The sequence below is a fragment of the Falco peregrinus genome, chromosome 2 (assembly GCF_023634155.1).
Source record: "Falco peregrinus isolate bFalPer1 chromosome 2, bFalPer1.pri, whole genome shotgun sequence".
NCBI lineage: Eukaryota > Metazoa > Chordata > Aves > Falconiformes > Falconidae > Falco > Falco peregrinus.
The window spans coordinates 6922335-6942704 of record NC_073722.1 but is presented as its reverse complement, the minus strand read 5'-3'; the positions used below and the strand labels follow the sequence as shown (position 1 = coordinate 6942704).

At 38.0% G+C, this 20370-nt stretch overlaps 1 long non-coding RNA gene across 1 annotated transcript; it reads left to right on the top strand.

Moving 5' to 3' along the window:
- The first annotated feature begins 564 nt into the window (after nt 1-564).
- LOC129783959 (uncharacterized) lies at nt 565-9742 on the top strand. The gene is made up of 3 exons (XR_008746163.1): nt 565-765; nt 1141-1204; nt 9624-9742. It is a non-coding gene; the product is annotated as an uncharacterized LOC129783959 (long non-coding RNA).
- Nucleotides 9743-20370: the final 10628 nt, after the last annotated feature.

Genomic DNA, 20370 nt, shown 5'->3' with positions numbered 1-20370 from the left:
ATTGCATATAGCTGAGTAGGAGAAACACAAAAAACTAGTGGATTCTACTTTTTTAGACAGAGTAGATCTTTTCTTTAAATTGGTGGTCAGTCATTTTTACAGTTTATCACAGTATCCTCAATGAAACCTGGAATTTTGTGAAATTTTCTTGATATGTCATGACATATCTGTTTAAAAAGAGAGGCAGTACAGAGAAACAGTATATATGGAAATGGGACTCGGTCATATGTGAAGATGTACAGATTAAACGCCCATAAGGTTTTCTAATGTCCCAAAAGGTCACAGAGCAAGACTGTTTCCTAAAAGCCTTTCTTGCCTCCTGAAAATGCTGCCGTGTCTTGGACAAATCCATTCAATTGTATTTATATCTTTAAGCACAAACTAGGGAAGAGCTTCTAGTGCCAGTCATAGAGTAGTGACTCCTTGAGTCTGCATTGCTGTAGGATTAAAGTCCTGTATTCAACATTTGTGTTGAAGAGACCTGGCTGGGAGAGTCCAAAGTGGACCCAGGGAGTGAGCTAAAAATTACATGGACAATATTCAAATGAGACTTCTGGTCCTCTTTTCTTAAGCATTATATGGTAAAGATAATGATTTGTTAAGCAGTAAAGGTATGTGTTTGATTCCTAGGCAAAGATGCCAGAGGAACTGGGATGAAAAAGTACATTGCTGTGATGTGATGCGATCCGTCTGGCATGATACCTATCCCAAGCGGCCCACAAAACAGTGAATCCCTCTGAATGTATGGTTGACACTCCCTATGAAGTGAGACACAAATTTAACTTTCTCTGGCTGTGTACTATTTTTAGCTTAAATGAAATTAGTCCATCTGCTGGTTTTACTAGGATTTTTAAAAGAGCCTTTCTAAAAAAAAAAAAAAAAAAGGCAAGAAGTGCTGCTTTTTATTTTACTGTGAGCATACATTCATCCAGTCTTCATGTTTTATTTTAAACTATAACTAATTACATACCTTTTCCATATAAAAAACCCATATGAATTTTATTATATTTTCATATGGATGAGGCATTCTTTCTTCACAATATACTAAGGGGTGAAAAAAGAGAGCAGTAGATGTTGTTTAGAGCTGCAGCTGTCTTTATGAATCTCTATTTATTAATTTCCTTTTCTTCTTTTCTCCAGGGAACCTTGAAGGTGGCCAGGGTCATCACAGCAGACTGAAAACTGATTTGAAGCCTCAGAGGCGGTAATAATACTTTTTCATTCCTCCCTTGTTTAATCTTGACAAACTAGCTGTAACTCTCTGTGGATTAGAAACATGCAATCTGGCATGGTAGGACAAACCAGGTTTACAGAGTATCCTTAAACTTCATTAAGGGTCTTCCATTCCAGTATGATTAGAAAGATTTTTGTTTGGATCTGATCTGCGGCAAAATCTGGGTCATTGGGTTAATGGACAAAAAGAAACAACTGATGTATAAATCCATTAAGTGATGATAATGATATGAAATAAATTCTGAAGTATGTGAGGACTTAGTGGATGCTATTTTCACTTTTTGTCTCTTGTTAAGGTAGAATATACTTTGCTTTTCCCAGCTTAGGAGACATTTTTACTTCCTAAATAACAGGCAATGTTTTCATTTGCCCATGATATGTATTTTCTTCTTAGCAGACTGTGTAAATCCTTTAGCTTCATGGTGAGTATTGGCGAGCATGAGCAGCAAACCTCCCTCTGAAAGTGAGTGACCGATTTGATGAGCGTTGAATGGGTAACCAAAACAATGTTTCTCTTCCACATCATAACAGTGAACAGAGGTTTTGCATTCAAGACATTTTAATCATATCACTATCGTACTGTGCCCTTTATCTAGGACTAAATATGAGCCAAAGCCTACTTGAAAATGAGCCTAGGTTTTGCTCAAATAAGCTAATGAACCTCTGTGAACTTTCAAGACTGGTCTGAATTTCAGCTTCAGAACAATACTGGAAGCCAGATGAGTTTTACTGTAAATACTTCTAACATGGTTCCAGCAACAATCTGATCTTGTTTAACTAGTTTAACTAAATGCTTGTGTAACATTGAGGCCTGGATGACAGACATTTATATATATATATTAAAAAAAAAAAGATTGAAAAGTAAAAGCAGTGATAATATGCTACTGTTGAAACTGTGTGCTAAATTTCTAAATGTGCAGACTGAGATAGTGTAACATGGAAATATTCTGTTTCTTCATCTATACATATTCATATATGGATACCGATAGGAAGCAAATGCCCTAAAACCGTAAAGGACTCCTCAAATTAAGCAGCGTATTAAGACAAAATGAACGTTACTAGTTATACCTTCTCAATCAAGTGTTGCTAATCACAGTGGCTATAAATCCCTTTTTAAAAGATTTGATCTTGAACATCGTTCCTTACAGAAAGGAAAGAGAATAAATGCCGGATTCGATGAGAGAACTAGAGGTTCAAGAGACTAAATAGCACCTCACAACCAACAGTAAATTGCATACTGCTGGTAAATAGACAAGAGCATGGAAATCTGCGTCTTTCCATAAATCTCCTTTTGCCTCTTCCCCCCTACCTTAAAACGGAGTCCAAAAAATTGCGTGGTCTTATAAGCAGATGGAGCTAGCATAGAGATGCCTTCACACAGAAATGCAATTGCTTCAAGATGGACCACAGTGGTTGATAAATAATGAATAAATAATAGTATACGCTGTGCTCCTAAGACATAGGGGTTTATAGAGAGATCACCCACCATTTTTCTGAAAAGTATTTGAAATCTGTTCCGAATAGTCAAAATGTAGTAAATACTCTTAATCAATTCCCTAATATAAGATCTGTGATGATGCAGGCAAAAGACCAGATCAGTACACGTGCTGTGAGTAAATGTAGCTCAGATACACTGAGGCAAAACTGGTGTGACTAGATGAAGAAACAGGCAGTTAGCAAAGGCAGACCTCCACCTGGAGCTGTTATTAGGTGGTGCTGTTGTAGAATTCTAAGGGTTAATGTTTTGTAAGCTTCTTTTAATTGGAAGTAAAGATTGAGTAAAAGTTTTCTTTTTATAGCATTAATCTGCAGATTAATGTTTCCTGTGTTTTAATGACATGTTCCCCAGCAGCAGATGAGTGGTATAAAAATGTTTAATTAGAGTCAGTCATAGCCTGCTGGCAAGCAATGACCTTACCTTCAACTCAATGTACCGGATAAAGACCTTGCAGACTTTTGTTCTTTAACATGAGTTTTAAGCTTAAAAGCCATAAAGTGTATTTTTTTTTGCATACCCTGCTGAAAGCTGACCATAGTAACAAGACAGCAATATCTGTTTCTTTAAGCAATTTTCTTTATTTCCTGGTTGGAATTTACTGAAGGGTGTGTTTGTGCATGTGTTTGCGTGTATGTGAAAAAGGAGACAGACACAAAGAGGTCTGAAAGTTCAGCAGATTTTCTGAGTTTTCAACTGCAGCTTCTGTTTTGTTGCCTGTACCTAAACCAGAACATGAGCTAGTCTAGGCTGATTTTAATGTAACCACTGTACTTAAGCAAGGCTTCCACTCACCACTAACTATTCCCTAAGGCATTTATTAGTTCAGGCATGTATTCTATAAATTATACGGAGGGCATGACACTATGTTTCAGTGTATCATCTAGATGTGTATGCTTTTTAATCTATCTCTGTTTTACAATGGAAGTGAGGTCTTTTGCTCCCCTTACCTTGCGCTCCCCTGTTTCCTATGAAAGCTTCCTCTCATGCTGCAGCCCAGAAGGGAAGAAAATCTGTCTACCATTATATGCTGATACAATTAAATGCACGAACTGGCTAGCATTTATGTGGCTTGGCTGCAAGTCAGGAAGGTACCCATAATTTTTTTTCTTTTTTTAATATCACTGTGTGCATGCATTCATGTATGCATATGTATAAAATGTAATATAACTGGGACATGCCAATTATTTTTCTCCTGGTTTTAAAATAGATTCCACTCTCTTATCACTGCCAAAATAAAATAAAATAAACCAAGTGTTTCTTTCAATACATCTTGCAGTCTTTATCAGCTCAATAAACATACACTGGAAAACCAAAGAGAAACTATTGGTGTTCTTTAGCAGAGTGAACCAAAACCAGACATTCTGAGAGTTTATGAGAGCATGTAAAAAGATCATTTCCTGAAAAAGTCCCTAGCTATAACTGGAAGATCAAAATGTCCTGATTGGGAGATTGTGTTAGTCACAAAATATGATATACACGTTGCATTTTGGAACTATCGTCTACTTAACACTTACTGTTGCTGGACCGGGAAAAAATAACACATATGTTGCTACCTTATTGAATGTAACAGTAATAATGAAAAACGTAAAGGACGCGGAGGGGAGAAGAAAGTAGATGCTGGAAGGAGCCAGCATTGTGCTGAGAGGGCATGCTGCGGTGTGAGTGAAATTCTTTCCCAGTAACCTCTGGATCAACTTAGCCCCACTACCTATGAACTTCTGGCTCACTGACAGAAAAATAAGCCATGCAACGTTCTACTTATATAAAGAATAAAACCAGCTCAGCCGCTGTCAGTACATACTGTTTTGCTCTACTACCCTGATGCATCAAGATGCTTTTATTTTCCAGTTACTAAACTTGGAAACAAGGATCTGGTAAAGCTCCCATGTTGTTTGCCAGGTCTGTCAGAACTATCTTGCAGATGCTCAAGATGCAGTTGTGTATTTCAGCGTGTATATGATTGACCCAGGTATAATATCATCTCCTCAGCACACATGGAAATACTAAGTGTATAATAATGAGTAGGACAGGTTGAAAACTATATATCAAAGCTGGTGGGTTTTTTATATAAAACTGTGCATTTCATGTTTTACTTGGAAATTCAATTATCTGTGGAGAGAAACCCAAAGGTACCTCAATGAAAAAGTCTGTCTGGAAGTGTGGATATGACAACTAGGGAAAACTACATGGGATGTTTCATGCACCTCTATTCCCCTGCGGCCAGGGCCCAGCCATCTCTCATGAAGCACCAGGTGCTTCAATAGGAGAAGGGATTGTAAGGCAACAGAAGAGAGGCTGCTTCATCAAAGACCCTAATTGGGGAGGATAATGTGGTGATAAGGCATCTGTACCACAACTGTGGTAATATTTTTTCAATTCAAAAATTTTTTCAACAAATTTCATACTTTTAATTTTTAATGAAATCAAAAGTTTGGCTAAGGAGCATGGATGGAAACATCTTACTTTTATTAAAAAATTCTCAGAAAAAAAAATTCTTGACATAATAGTAACCAACAAAGCAGAACTTAATTTATATAACAGTTTTAACTGGAAATACTGTTATTTCTGCTCCAGTGCATATGAATGTGTTGGATTCATACTGTGAGGAAGAGAGAAACTAGAGAGAATACAGGAGCTGCCACACTAAATCATACCCAAAGTCTTTCATCTACAGCCGCTGGTGTTTGGTGGTAGTCACAAAGAAATGTGTATACCAAGTAAGCAAAAGAATCATGAGCTAAATCAAGGGTGATGCTGATAAAAGCCAAACATCTTTAACATTAATTTCCACTCTAGTTTTGATGTTTATTTATCTTACATAACTTTACCTTCCATTTTTATCTCTACAGCTTCCTGTCGCACTCATGCCTACAGTTACATCTTGATGCTGGAAATTTTTTTAGCTTGGTTTTCCCTACTTTTTGATTTCAGTTACTGTCTCAGATTTGTCATACTTGTGTTGCTGTTTGGTGTCATCCAGTACTGTTTTGTGTTACAGTTTCTCAGGGGTCCTCTCCACCTCGGATGGCATTTCCCAACTCTCTCTCTGCCTATTTGGAAGCAGGGTGATCAAATCTTCCCTTCTTTAAGAAGAAGAGAGTGAGCGTGAGAAAGAGAGTGGGAAGAGATTGCAGCTTGGCCAAATGCACTCAATCCTCTTGGGATTTAAAGGGCAGCTTAGCAGATTGCCAGCCCTAAAGGAAGCAGCAACCGATGCAAAGGCTGTAGCAGTCTTCCTCAGTCAACCCTGGAAAAAGTATCCTTGTCCATCTTGTTCTGCCTTCAGGATGCGTTTGGCTTCCCATTTTTACTTGGAAGACAGAAATGTGCTAAAGTACAGGGGCCTTGAAAATTATTTTGTCAGAGATGCATGCATACCTACTGCTTTTTCACTTGTAATTTTGAGATGACAGTAGAAGTGCTGATGTTTTAGAATCATAGAATAGTTTAGGTTAGAAAAGACCTTTAAGATGACCAAGTCCAACTGTTAAATCCTTTTTACTGCTTTAACTGTTGAACCATTTTAACCTTGTGTAAACCCAGCCTTACATTTAAGGAGAACCCCAGGATTGAGGATCAGAACAAGGGTTACAGAAGATTGATTTGAGTGTAAAAAAATCTTGAGAAATGTTCTTAGTGACCTGTTACGGTTACTCAAAGTGCAATTCTAAATAGCAGAATATATCTTCTTTTCTTGTGTTCAGTGCTGTACATTTTTACTTTGATGGCTTGTTTCCGTTAATTCAACTGAGATGCTCATTAATCTGGTATTCCTATTATCAGTATACATTGGAAGAGACCAGATTTCTACCAGAAATCCTGACATACATGTAAATCTTCTTCCAGTTAGGAAAAGAAATAAACCCCAACCAAACGCTTTGGTGTCTATAGGTCAACCACATGTTCTATAAAACAAGATTTTGTGTAGGTGAGAGAAATGAAAAATATTTTCATTAATCCATTTAAAGGATGGGGTTTTACTCAACATCCTTTTGAATCAGATCTATGACTTAATGCCTTTCTTGAAATTTTAGCACTAAGGGAGACAGTATATCTCTGTGCTGAGTGGCTGCAGTCTACTTCAGCGATGATTTCTCTTCAGCACTGAAATTTCCACCTCTGCTTGCAACATAGTGCCCTTTGTGGGAGGAGGGTAGAAAAAACTACCTACTACTGCATCTTCTGCTTCTGTACTGTATTATTTCAGACTTTCTTCACTGTAGAAGGTACAGAGTAAGAGTTAGGTATGTGGGGCTCTGGGAAGATACTACAGATATGCCCTTCACTTCCCAGTTATCCTCCAGAGCCCATACTGCTCCGTCTCTGCCAGTGCCTGTGGGACCCCAGGGTCAGGGTGGCTGTGGTGATGGCATTGGCAGAGAGCACCTGCCTATTTCTCTTGAGCATAAGCTGCCCCCCAAGTACTGGTGGTAGAGCCTTGGTCCTGGTACTGGATTTGCTCCGTTTTACTGCCAGAGGTGCAGATGCAGTCAGAAAAGATGGGTTTTAATGTACTTCCTTGTAATTTTGTAAAAGCTTTGTAACAGCTTAAATACAGTAGGGATTTTTTAAGCTGCATAACATGGGACTAAATTCAGTGCAGGGTCTTCATGTCTTGGTGTGGGAAATTCTTTCCCATGCTACGTAAAATGCTAGTGGTTGACAAAAGAAGCCTCATTCTCCACAGAGACTGACCCATCATCTTGTAAGGTGTGACTTTCTGGTAGAGGAAGGGTGACCTTCGCTAAGCAGGATGTTGCTGAGATATTGCAATAGCGTGTTGGTGTCTGATAGCTTTGGCATGGTTTGGTAGAGTACATATTCAGAATTACAGGCCAGGGGGAAATAATAGCTCCACACGCTACGTGGTGTAGTAATTTATAGTGTAAATTACTCTTTAGCAAAGTGCCCTCGCCTATTCTCCACACAAAGAAGAAGGAAGTTCAAGGAAGTTGTAGCTTTCTCTGTGCTCTTAATTTGCCATCTTAGGCAAATTAATTTGACAGTTTAGGATCAGTTTTGTCTGTAGTTGTATATTTAAGGCCCTTGAGCATGGGTGATAAAGGGCTTGTAGGAATCTTTGAGTGCCGGAACACATGGAGGGCCTGCAATGTTGAGGTATTGTAGAAAGAATTAATGTTTGATACTTTGGAAAGTAGCCTGTATTTTAAGAAAATATTGAATTTCTTTGTGTTTTTAAATGTCAAAAGTAATTTTTAAAATATATATGACAGTTAATATTTTTGTCACAGTTCCCCAAATAAGAATGCATTTCATTATTTTAAAATTGGGGGGTTTTGTAAAACAAGTCCTAAACTTATTACACATAATTTTTTTATCTGCTTACTTCTTTGTTCAGATCGTAGCACACTGACAATTAACATTTGGTGCCCGCACAGTGCATACACCTGTATGATTATAGCTTTGGTACAATTATCATATAGATAGATAGTTATAAAGACACATACACAATGTTAATATTCAAAATGTCTTCCAGGTAATAGGCGCTTTCAGGTAGGTAATTCTGAAAGAAAATTACGCCATCATCATGCTAGAAGAGTATTAAAATACTGTCATTCACTATCAACAAAGGATGTGTTCAATTTAGGTGCTTTTACTGGAAGAAGAACTTTTAAAAATGAAAATATTTGAGATGGAGTTGTTTCTTTTTGGGGGACACTTCTCATTTTCCATTAAGTGATTGGAAACCTGGGACTATTATTATTATTGATTTTATTTTATTCCCCTGTGTTGACTGGGAGTCAGGCACCTCACCTGCAGCAATGTGATTGTTAAAATTTCAAGTTGTGTTTACGGTCAGAGCTTCTTTCATTAGAGCCCTCCAACCTGAAGGGGCAGTCAGTCTGCTTGGCTGACATCCTGAAAACCGAGCATCATCAAAACTATTAAAATTTTTCTTCAGTCAGCCAAGTGGTTGTATATTCCCACTTCCTCCACACCCCAAATTTCCTTTGCTTTTTCCAGGACATCAGAAATCAGTCTGTCAGCAGCACAGCACAGCCACATCTGCACATAAAAACTATTCAAATTAATAATAAAACACACCTCAGTTGAGTTTTTCTCTCTAGTACAGCATTTTCTAGCACAGTGTTTCTCTTTAGCAGCTCATTTGACACTGGACGCCTGACCTGTGCTACCATAATAGCTGTTAATGGAAACTTCACCTCATGCAATGATAAGATGGATTTTTGGCAGCTGTGAGAGATTATGAAGAGTAAGAACAATCTTAGCTGGAATCAGAAGAAAAGAAAGCATCTGTACCTTGAGAAACACTCAGCTGGTTTTCATTACACACCAAGCCTATATTTATTACAAAGACTAGCCAAGAGACAGAAATTGATAGGTCTCTGCACTCAGAGCAAGGAGGCTAGTGTCGGCTTGATAAATTCTTCCTTTCTTCTCAGTTGTATGACTACAAGTGATCAGAGCTGTTCAAAACTACTGGGGGTCTGTCTTGCAGGCCATCTTTCGAGAGCATTCTTCATCGTGCTTTTCCTTCAGTGCTGAGCTCTTGTCTTTAGCTGTCTTTCCCTTCCAAAATGGAAAGCCAAGGGGGTGAGGCAAAATGAGGGGAAAAAATTACTCGTTTCTTTTTACAGCAATTTTACTACATCAGGCATCTTTGATAAATATAGAAAAATAATTTATTTAAAGTCTTTAGCACTAGATAACTTTTCCCTAAGCATGTGTAAATGCTGAGAAACATTTCAGGCCGTGGGGAGGAGCAGTTAAAATTCAGAGTTTGAAAACACAGTCATTAAAAGTGAAAACCAGAAAACCATTGTTGAGAAGAACCTTCAGTAAAAAAATGAGGAAAAATGACGATGAAAAGGAGAAAAAAAGTTATTTTATTTTCTGTTTTCTATCCAAGCCTAGAAGACACCACAGATCAAGCTGAGCTGTCACTAAAGATTAGGAGACGACAGCTACCAACCACAAAATGTTTGGATGTGTCATTAAAGGCACTGTAAAAGGAGCCAAGTGAGTCAGGTAAACAGAATGCTGGGGCAGAAAACTTTGATTTAGTTATAACTGAGTAAATACGGGAATACACTGCTGTAAACAAGTGTGGAGTTTGGCTATAGGTCCTTTACATCTGAAGTGAAAATTAAATTACACAAGGCAGATGGGAAAGCTCTTCAGAATTCTTTTTTTTTCCCCCTGAAATTAACTTGTAACTTAAAGGGGTGGGAGACAGGAGTTGTCTTTTTAGCCCTTCCAAAAAGGATGAGAGTTGGAAGAATGTTTCCGAGGCTTCCGCTGTACTTGTTTTGTCTGTTGCAGCTGCTCCTGTAGAGGCTTGTTCCCTTGGGATGGTGGGAGACACTTTTAGTAGTCTTTTGTAGTCTTTTGTACGCTCCTTTGCAACAACCTGTAAAGAAAGCATGGCACACAACATGCCTGCCTCCTGTACAGACCTGTGCTTGGTTTTTTGGGTTTTTTTACTGTCTGCTGAGCTTTTTGAACTGTATGTTCTAGTATGGTGGAATTTAAATTGTTTACAAATGAATATTACTATCATTGCTGTAGGTGCCAAATTCAATTTGAAACTGCTGTGGTGATTTAAAACCAGCATGCTCTTCATGTGCAGAATGATGCTGAGTTAGATATGGAACATCATCCATAGGAAACAATGCAGTGTACGTAGGTAGGATGTAAGGTGTTGGCAGTCTGGGACAGAATTTTCTCTTCTACAACTGTAGTTGAGTTCCTCTCTCCTCTCTAGACACAATTATGCATACAGAGTATTAACTCCTGACCTGAATTAATTCCACCTGTCTTCTACCTGCTTAATGCTGTGACCAGCTACCAAAGTTGAGAAATTTAGCCTTGGGCTCATATACAGGAATTTAAACCTGATTTTTTTATTTGATGAATGGATCCATGCTAAAAACATTGCAGATCACTGAACCGGATTTAATAGACTATTTTAGTCATGCTCCAGAGAGGTTTTTGCATAACGTGAGCACTGAGTGCTGTAAATGGTGACTCCAAATAGGTAGTTTTCAAATCAGTGTGATGGTTTTTCTTTACAATTTCTTTGACATTTTCACAATACTACTTATATGTGTCACTAGAAATAATAAACAATTTAGACACAGATCTGCAAAAGCACCCAATTTATGTTAAGGTGTCTCACTCCCTCTGATCCATCTTTGAGGATCTGGACCCTTGGCTCCTGAGGTTTTCTGGTGACAGCCTTATCAGACTTTTCAGGTAGAGATATATGGAGGAAGTTAGTTCTACTGGAACTGGAGCTACTTCAGAGAAGTAGCTGTACAAGGGATGACTGCTGGCACTGTGTTTAAAATCTCTAGAATAAGGAAATTCTTCACAGACTTCAAAGATATGTGGTTTTTTAAATGGGACTCCATTTTGCTCTTTTGCACCCTTCTAAATTGTGGTTGGAATTTGAAGGGAGTACTTTTGTTTTCCGGTCTACGAAAGCAGTCAGTATATTTTTAGAATACAAGATAAAAAGCTTTACCGTTTTGTTTTTTTTTTTTTTTAAAGCAGCATGTCCTGCTTGATCAGCTGTGGAGTACAACTGTTGCACTGCAATTGGACTGAAATAATTTATGGAATAGTCATTATTCCATTGATAAAAGGAACTTTACATTTTATGTCAAAGTATCTGTTATGTGAATTCTACTGGAAAAATAGTGTATTATAAGGTTGTAGCCTAAGAAAAAATTATCACCCAGGAAATGCAGCTTTTACTAAATCCTCAAACGTTAAGTTGTAAATGGGATTTAAGAGCTATATTTGCTTCATAAGGATGAATCTTTTCTCTCAAGTCGAGAGTCATAGTATTGCTTTAGTTTGTGGTGCATTTCGTATATTTTTAACCACTGAAACCGGGATATTTTGTTTAAGGTATTTATCAAAGATTGCTCTTTACTCAAAGGTGAGAGACATTAGAGGCTGTATTACCTTCACTCAGAAAACACTTTAGAAAGGGATGAACTGTCATTGGAGGTTCCTCTTCTCCTCTTGTCTTTCCCCCAGTCTTCCCTGAAAAAGCATAGACCTTGAAGCAGTCCGAAAGATAAACGCATTAAATTAAAAACAAACCCAAAACACAACACAATACTTCCCAAGGAACAGAAGCAGTTGGATTATACAAATGAGACATTTCACTAAATGAAAGCAGGAGATGTTTAAAATCAGACTTTCCGTTTAGCAAGAGCAGTGTAATTGTAGACATGATAAAAAAAATAAATCCATTAAATAGGTTTGGAAATGGCTGTAAACAGCTTTTGGAAATGGAAGGTGGTGTCATTTGGCAGGAACAATCCTATTAATAAGAGAATTTCTGCAATACTGTATAAATTTTCCTGCTTCTCTCTTCCCCTTTTCTGTTTTACTACAGTTCATACTTGGGCAATAGAACTTGCAAGAGCAGCATCATTTTTCTTGGGCTCGAAGCTTTTATTGCACTACAGCTGAAGCTTATCAATGGAAGCAAAGGGTGCCAGGAAAGGCTGGAAGTCATGAAAGTCAGGGTAAATGAGTTCTCAATAATTCCCTCTGTGTCTTATGAACATTAGGATGTTTGGGTATGTCGCTACCAGGGCCAGTGTAGTACCTTTTGAAGTAACAGCCCTGTGTATTGTCTCAAAGAGGTTATGTCTAAACTGTGGCACCCAGGGCACTTTCCTTCATTTCCTTCATCTTTTTTTGTTCATTAGTGACAAGCCCAGCAGAGACCAAGGCTGTAGGTGCACATCCCAGACCTGGGTCAGGGTAAGACCACCCCCAACGCTTCATGGCACCCTTCATAATGGTCCAGATCCCTGGGGAGAAAACCTGGGCAAGACAGCTGTGGTGAGTTTGCACAACATCCCTGACCCAAGTAATCACTGATCCAAGATGACAGGGCACATGGGCCAACTGAACATGATGTTACTCCCAGAGTCTTATCCTACCACAGGAATTCAGGAAATGAGATGGTGGGTGTAGTGCTTTAAGTGATAGAGCACTGCACTCTGAGTGCCCCACCAACTCTGCTAGCTGGTGTACTGTCTTCCTGCTCTCCTCTTATTTATCCATGGTCCATGTTATTATTTCTGTTTCATAGGCACGGTTCTCACACCGCTATGAGCATCCTTCTACTTCTTTGCTTCAGCAAGTCACCTGTATACTGACATAATGGCATTGTGAGTTAATCCCCCCAAAACACAGAGCAACTGAGGTGAGAATCATGCCATGTGTATTTACTGATGTTGTATGCTAGTATGGTCACGAAAAGTTGCAGCTCTCACTTGCTAGGCTGCATTATATACAACTTTGTGGTATCAGTGAGAAACTACTGTGTCACAGTAGTGAAGAAGCAGTGACAGCAACTGTGACATTATTTGTGAAAATATACTTGTGCCCTGTGTTGTTACTGGCTATACAAACAGAGGAATTTGTAAAAAAAAAAAATGTCTAGATCATTCTCTTTATGTATCTAATCTGTAGTAAATATTTGTAGTTGCATCTTAAAGTTTACGTTCTTTGGATGCACAGCATGCTGCTTGTTGTAAATATTAGATGCTAAGAGAAGAGCTTTGTTGAAGTTAGAATATCACTGTGTATTTGAAGCCTTCTCAACTAGAAACAAGCATACTTCACCTTACATATGATTTCCAAGATTTCTTGCACATCAAATGAGTTTTGTACCTAGGTTTTTAATCCATGCATTTGACGTAACATAAGCCCATTATTTAATGCTATATAACATAAACCACCATTCACTTCATAAAAGAGTTACATTCTAAACCAGCTGTTCAGCAGTAAAATGAGCTTTAGTTGAATTTATACAGTGGGAACTTTTTTTCTGGTAGTTGTGGTGTGGCAAAAGGGAACTAATTGTTCAAAGACCTGGCTATCAACAGAACTGACTTCGATAAGCTAGGTGTCGTAAGGATAAACCCCCTACAACTCTTCCTGAAAATGCCTCTGTTTTTAAATAGCAGAAGAAGGTGTATATAGAATGGAAATAAAACAAATCTAGATTAGATTACTAGTTCAGTAATCTTCCCAAATAAAAAATCCAGAATTGGAAGAGTAATTTAGAAAGATCACAGTGACAAATGCAAGAAACAAATAGGGCATGAATTGATGATGCAAAATCAACTGCTCACAGATAATTCTCTAGTTTAGGAAACAAACCCAGAGATTTCTGATAACTAATGTGTAATGTCCACCAAAATATTCATCTGGCAAGGTTGTTTAAAGGCAAAGTAGTACTTGAGCTAGATCTTGAGTATAATTTGAATGTGTGAAGTAAAAGCATGATATCTTTTCATGAAACTTGAAGTGCTTTCACAATCAAGTGACAGAGAGTGTCAGGAAAATGAGAGTAGCCATGAAGAAGGCACATCTTCAGTTGAGTAAGTAGATGTGGCTCCCTCATGCTTCAGCAGATCTGCTCTCTTTTGTACTAGCTGAAAACCCTGACCCCTGGCACATTCAAACTTTCTTGCAAAGAGTTATTTGAATAGAAAACATAGTTAATGATTGTGAAGTGTTTGAAGAGATTGAATAAAAAATTGTATTGCTAATAAATCTCACTCATAATGCAGGGTTAGAGCAGCACTGTCACAACAGTACTGCACATCAAGGATGATTCCCCCAGCCTCAGTGGAACTGGGTTACCTCAGGGTAAAAGAAAAAAGAGATACTGATACATTATGGATTTGAATTTTATTAAACTATGTAAACAACAGTAGCCCACTGGGCCATGGTATACTGATCGCTTTGGAATAAGAAAATCCGTCTTCAAGTTGAGTAACTAATTGCTTTGTGGAAGACAGAGATCATTACGGTTGCCTCCCATCACCTCATTGCTGTCAAGAGGATTTCTGAGGATTAAAAACTTGTAAGAAGCTTTCAAAAATAAATACATACAGTGATTTAGATCAGTGGCAAACAAGCAAAAGTTTCAAGTAATGTCTTTGAACATACATTAATTGTTAGAATACACATAAGATGAAGAAAAAAAGATCTTCCATTTAAAACAAACTCAGACCTGATATACTGAAGGATCTATTTGCAACACCTGTAATATCTGCATTTTTGTAAGAAATTAGTTTTGATAATGATGAGGGTGAAAACAGATGCATGTTGAGTAGTGGAAAAGATAATCTGAGATCTTATGTACACATTTACTTTCATGAAAGGACATGTACAGTATTATTTCTAGTAACAAATCTCCCGGTTTTTTTACATCAGTGGACTGCTGGAGAGAGCAGTACAGAGAGAGTGCTGCGTGTGTGCGACTCTGAATACACCTGTTTTAAAAAAAAAAGGTTGTATGGATTTAACTGAAAAGTAAAGATGTGTTTTGTCTACTTTTGGGAGATAATAGTGCAATTACCTGAGCCTCACAGCTGACAGATATTTCCCATGCAAATCTGAAGAATTGTTACAGCGCTTCATGGAGATTTTGTGCTCTGATCAATTATCTTCAGGAAATAACTGTGCTGTAATTGGCAGCTTAAAAGGGAGTCAATTAGGAAGATCTTTGTGGGACAGCAAGCCTCCTCGGTGGGCAAAGTTATGGCAATAGCACATTTTCTTTGAGGAACGCCACTAAAAATTTTATTTCGTCCTATACTGTTTTTAACATGAGAAAAAATGAAAGTACACAGATGAAGAAGAATAAATTACATATAACCACATTTCCAGCCTGAAAAATGTCTAATGATTCCGTTAAAACTCTGGCTGCTCCTCACATATCTAATCCATGGTAGTACAGATAGCACTGGACATGGTAGTTAGAAAGATTAAAAAATAAGATCAAAACAAGAGTGGTGCATTTTCAATAGGTTTTAATTCCATTATAGTTTATTGACTGCTGGAGTTTATCCCATGCAATTCTTCACTGAATGTAGTGGTTTACAAGACAGTTTGATTTGTCTCAGTATTAAAAGCCACTGTTTAAATTGTTCAGTAATCTGTCTTTGACCATTTCATAGCTTTGGATGATTACTTGTGACATATGTGATAAAATGAAACAAAATAGAGAAGTAGTGCCAAAATGCAGCCTGTATTCAGCATAAACAAGTTACATTGAAAAATAAATAGGATTTAGTATTAAAAGGCTGATGCGAGTTTAATTTGCAGAATTCATGAGGAGAAAGTATTTGTACAAGTCTTTTTGCTTTTATAATGAAGTATCAAATTGGCGGTGTTCCAGACCACTTTCCATAATACACGAGGTTGATTGTGCTGCTAAAGCACTTACTCTAATTTGTAGAAAAGAGGAGCAATAAAAACTCCACCTAAATATCAGAATGGGGGTGGGGAGAAGGTACTCAAAATATAATTAGAATTAGCTTCTTTTTTTTTTTTTTTTTTCTCTTTCACTTTGGATGATGAAAAGATGCCCATTTTCTGGAAGACCACCAGAAAATGTTGAATTACTCTCTTTTAATTTACTTCTGAGAAGTAAAATAAAAACTGGGGGGACACACATGTTTACTTAGACTAAATCAAATATAACAGTGATCTTTAAAACTAAATAGACAAAGAATCAACTAAAGAGTCTGGATAGCTACTGCTTGTTATGTTAAATTCCTAGCCCAGTTGAATTCATGCAAAAATGTCAAGTAGAAAAAAAGTTTAATCACTAAACAGTAATCCTTCAAAAGCATATGCTTCACTGAAATAATCAAAAAGTCATATGTAAGTAGTTATCCCAGTGGATGTGTGAGAGAGTGGCAGCTAGGTAAATGCACTACTAGCAGAGTAAATAAAAAACATTTTGCCTATGATGTGAAATGCAGTTCTGACACATTCTGGGGAACTCTAACATGGGATTTCTTTTAAAGAATGGTTTTATGTTTTGAAAAGTAGCTTGGATCTTACTGGATGACAGAGACTACCTTTTTTATTTCTTTCCCAGATGAATGACAGAGTTAGTGGCTGAAGAGAAAGCAAAGATGGCTGGGGATTCATAAGCCCACTTCACCTATTCACCAGCTAAAGCAACTGGGAGCCCTCAGCATGTTAATTAAAAGCTAACTGACCAAGGGACTTTAGAGCTCTGTAAGGAGGTTCTTGGGGCGCAGGGTGTCATTGCAGGGGGGAGCTCTCGGTGCGATGATCAGCCAAAGCAAGGGCCTGAGAGCGTGCTCTGGAGAAAGCATGCCAGGATCTGAGAGCTGTATCACTTTGTCTTGTCAGTGGGATGCTGCATAAGTAGATGTACACCCCTGTGGATTCTTTGGTGCTTGGGCTCTGTGAAGGTATTTCAGTTCACTTAGAAAGACCCTGAATCTTTCACTTAAGGTTCAGACACATAGAACTCTGTCAAAAGTTAGAATTCTGTTAAATATGATTTTATGTATTTATTTAATTGTTAAAGAGTGGAGTCCCTATTGGTCCCCATTTTTTATTTGAACATAGAAGGGTATGCATCTCTGTGCAAGTGCGTTCAACAGGGAGCATAGCTCTGCAGCCTGATGGCTGTGGCATCCACTTTGGGATGGGAAGGTTATGTTCCTGTTCTTGTTCTGAAGCCTGTTTCTGAGTTTAGCATCCAGCTGGTTTTGGATAGGGTATGGAAATAGGCTTTGAGATGATGCTAGGTCTTACCCATCCCAGCTGAATGCTTTCCTTCTCTCAGTGATTTACCACAACAGAGTAAATCATCAACAAGAGTACCCAGAGATACTCCTTTGCATCCTTCACACCAGCCCTCTTGCTCCCTCCCTTCTACCCTGAGCCTCTGATAGCTCTGAAAGTACGAGCTGAGACATCCACCTTCCCAAGAGATGGCATAACACTTGTGGTGTAGCAACATCAGTGAGAAATTTTATTTGTGGATGGTTGCATCCTGTCATTATAGTATGAAAAATGTCTTTTGAGTATCTATTGGGTATCTAGTGGATAAAGGTCAACCCACAGAGGTTGGGCAGATGTCAAGCTGTTACAGTGATTTCATGGTCAAACATGACGGTGAGTGATGATTTTAGACATTTTCAGTGCTAGATGACAGCCAAATGGGTATGGGTTAGTTTTGTTTTGTTGTTTTTGTTTTTTTTTTTTAATCTCAGTGTTTGTATGCAGGTGGCCCAGTTCTGCTTTAATGACCCAATTATTTTGCTGAGTGTAACTGTAAGTAATTCAGTCTGTCTTCCCATAAAAGGAGGGAGGGAGCAAGAAATTGTTATCTCTTATTCTGGGCCATAATTAAAGACAATTGAACTGCAGATGAGCAATGTCTTTTGAAAATCTTTCTTTTAGAATGCTAGAAGGTTATTTTAGATATTAGCTCACTTGCAATTTGGATGCAAGGATAAAAATATTGTTTAAGAAATTTACTGGAAATAATACAAAGATATAGTTATAAAAAATTCCTAACATTTTTTAGAAGTTTGGGGAAGAAAAGATAGGATGTTTCCTGTTTCATCTTGTTTATTTCTCCTTACTGAAAAATGCATTCCCTTTAAGCTTAGAAGATTCCCTTTCTAACTTCAAAATAGCTAAAATAGCTCAAAAATCAAGAAATGCCTGTATGGTTTTCAAATTTGGTAAATAGCCTTTTTTTCTGTGAAAAAAAAAATAATACTTGAAAGTTTTTATATAACTCTCCTGTTTAATGTAATGAAGTGGTCTTCCACCAAAACATAACGGGAAGTGACAGATCCATCTACCACTGAAATATTTCGTTAAGAGAAGCTACATCTCTTATGAAGTAAGAGATAAGCATTTGCATCCTAAGGAAGCCTTGAAACTGTAAGGATTTCAAATGGCCAGGTCTTTTTTTCTCAAAGCAGCACAAAGACCTCGTGTGCACTGCTCTACCCAAGAATATTTTGCCTGTAACTGCCAGAGGCTGAAATAAGAAAACACCATTTACTTGGTAGCCGTTGCCACCAATGACAAGTCCATTGGCTTATGGACTAACACCGGATTGCAAGCAAGGCAATAAAATGCTATGTTATATCAGCCCAAGGCCAGGTTTCTAGTAATCTAACAATAATCTGTTGATCAATAAAATGAACAGTGTTACTAACAGTGTATTGAGGAGCTGGAACCCACACAGTGAATGACTTTCATGTCAAAGACTAACCACGTATCATTCCTCTTAAGTGTTAAACTAATCTTCAGTAGCTGTAACATTTCCATATCTCTTCCCTTCCTAACTTTTAGTTTACTGATTCAGTTGCCAAAGTCGGACTTGAATTTTTGTGTCTATTCCCAGCTCTTGCTTTAATAAAGCATAATGCAGCCTACAGAAAAATATTTTGTGGTATGCATACATACCTTTTCCTAATGCAATTAGTCCCATTTCATGAGATCCAAACTTTAATCATACAAGGAGTCATATCCTGCAGCTGTAATGTAACTTTAGGAATAGGCTTTGGTACTGTATCAAATAAGGATGAGCTAAATCAAAACGAAGAACAAAGTGCATGCCAAAATGGCTTTTTGCTGACTGGAAGGCTGATGTGCATTGTAAAGATTAAAAAAATAAAAAAAGGGGGAAAAAAAAGAAAGTACCTTTGTACTGGGCAAAACCTGAGAGCTAGAGGAAACAAAGCTGATGTTACTATGCTGTTGGGCTCTATCTGTCTATGACCTGTCTGGCAGTTTTACAAACATTTAAAGTGGTAGAAAGTTATCAGGAAAAAAAATTGTATTTACAAGTAGGTGAAGGAGAGAGCATTAAGTTGGTGTCCCCTGCCTTTTCTTCTTCTTCCTTCCTTCCTAAAGTCTGAGCTCAGGAGCTCTCATGTCTGACTGGGCTCATGGGCTAATCAGCCTAAAAGCTGTATTATTCAGCTGACTAGTATATGTTAACTCTGGTTGTGTTTTTAATTAATAAAGAGAACAACCTGTGGGTATGGAAAGGATAAAATAAGAAAATTGGGGGCGGGGAACTAGAATATTACTGTGGAAAAAATGAGCCAAGAGAGAACATGGGTTCAAGTGCTGAAGACTATTACACACAGTAAATCAAGGCTCATTTTGGAATTACTTACTTTATTATGGAAATATGAACTTTTGACATTTTATGTGAAATTCCAATATTTATAGACATTTGCTTATATAAATAAACTTGATCACACATATTTATGTACTTAACATACTTAGGAAACACTCTGCAGCACAAGTTATTATGTAGGTGAAAATTTAATTCCAGTTTCCTTTCATGTGCCAACCTGACCCCAACCAGAAGAGTGAGCCATCAAACCATGAAAATAAAAGTTAATGTGACTTTTTCCTAGATGCCATGCATTGCCTTGTGAGGACAAGCCTTTCCCGTTTCTATGTCCTGCTGTCCCAGTTGGTGTTTGGTGCTGCCTTCCCCCATCCTCTCCATGGCTCTTCTCTCTCTTTCCATGGTTGTGGCTCCCTCATGCCTCCAGCAGCCATCACAGCTCTCCACGCCGAACCGAGTTATCGACCCGTAAGTGTCAGGAGTGAAGGGCTAAGGGAAGGGCATGTGGGAGATGGAGTTGTGGGATGGAGAAAAGGGTCCTATGGTGAGGGCTGAGAGGGAAGGAATCTGCCATAGCTCTTGCCTACTGGCTGGAGCCAGATGCTTTCTGCATTAACTTGTACGTTATCTGCATACTGTTCTTTCAGGGGATGACGGTTTATCTGAGGGTGGATGATAT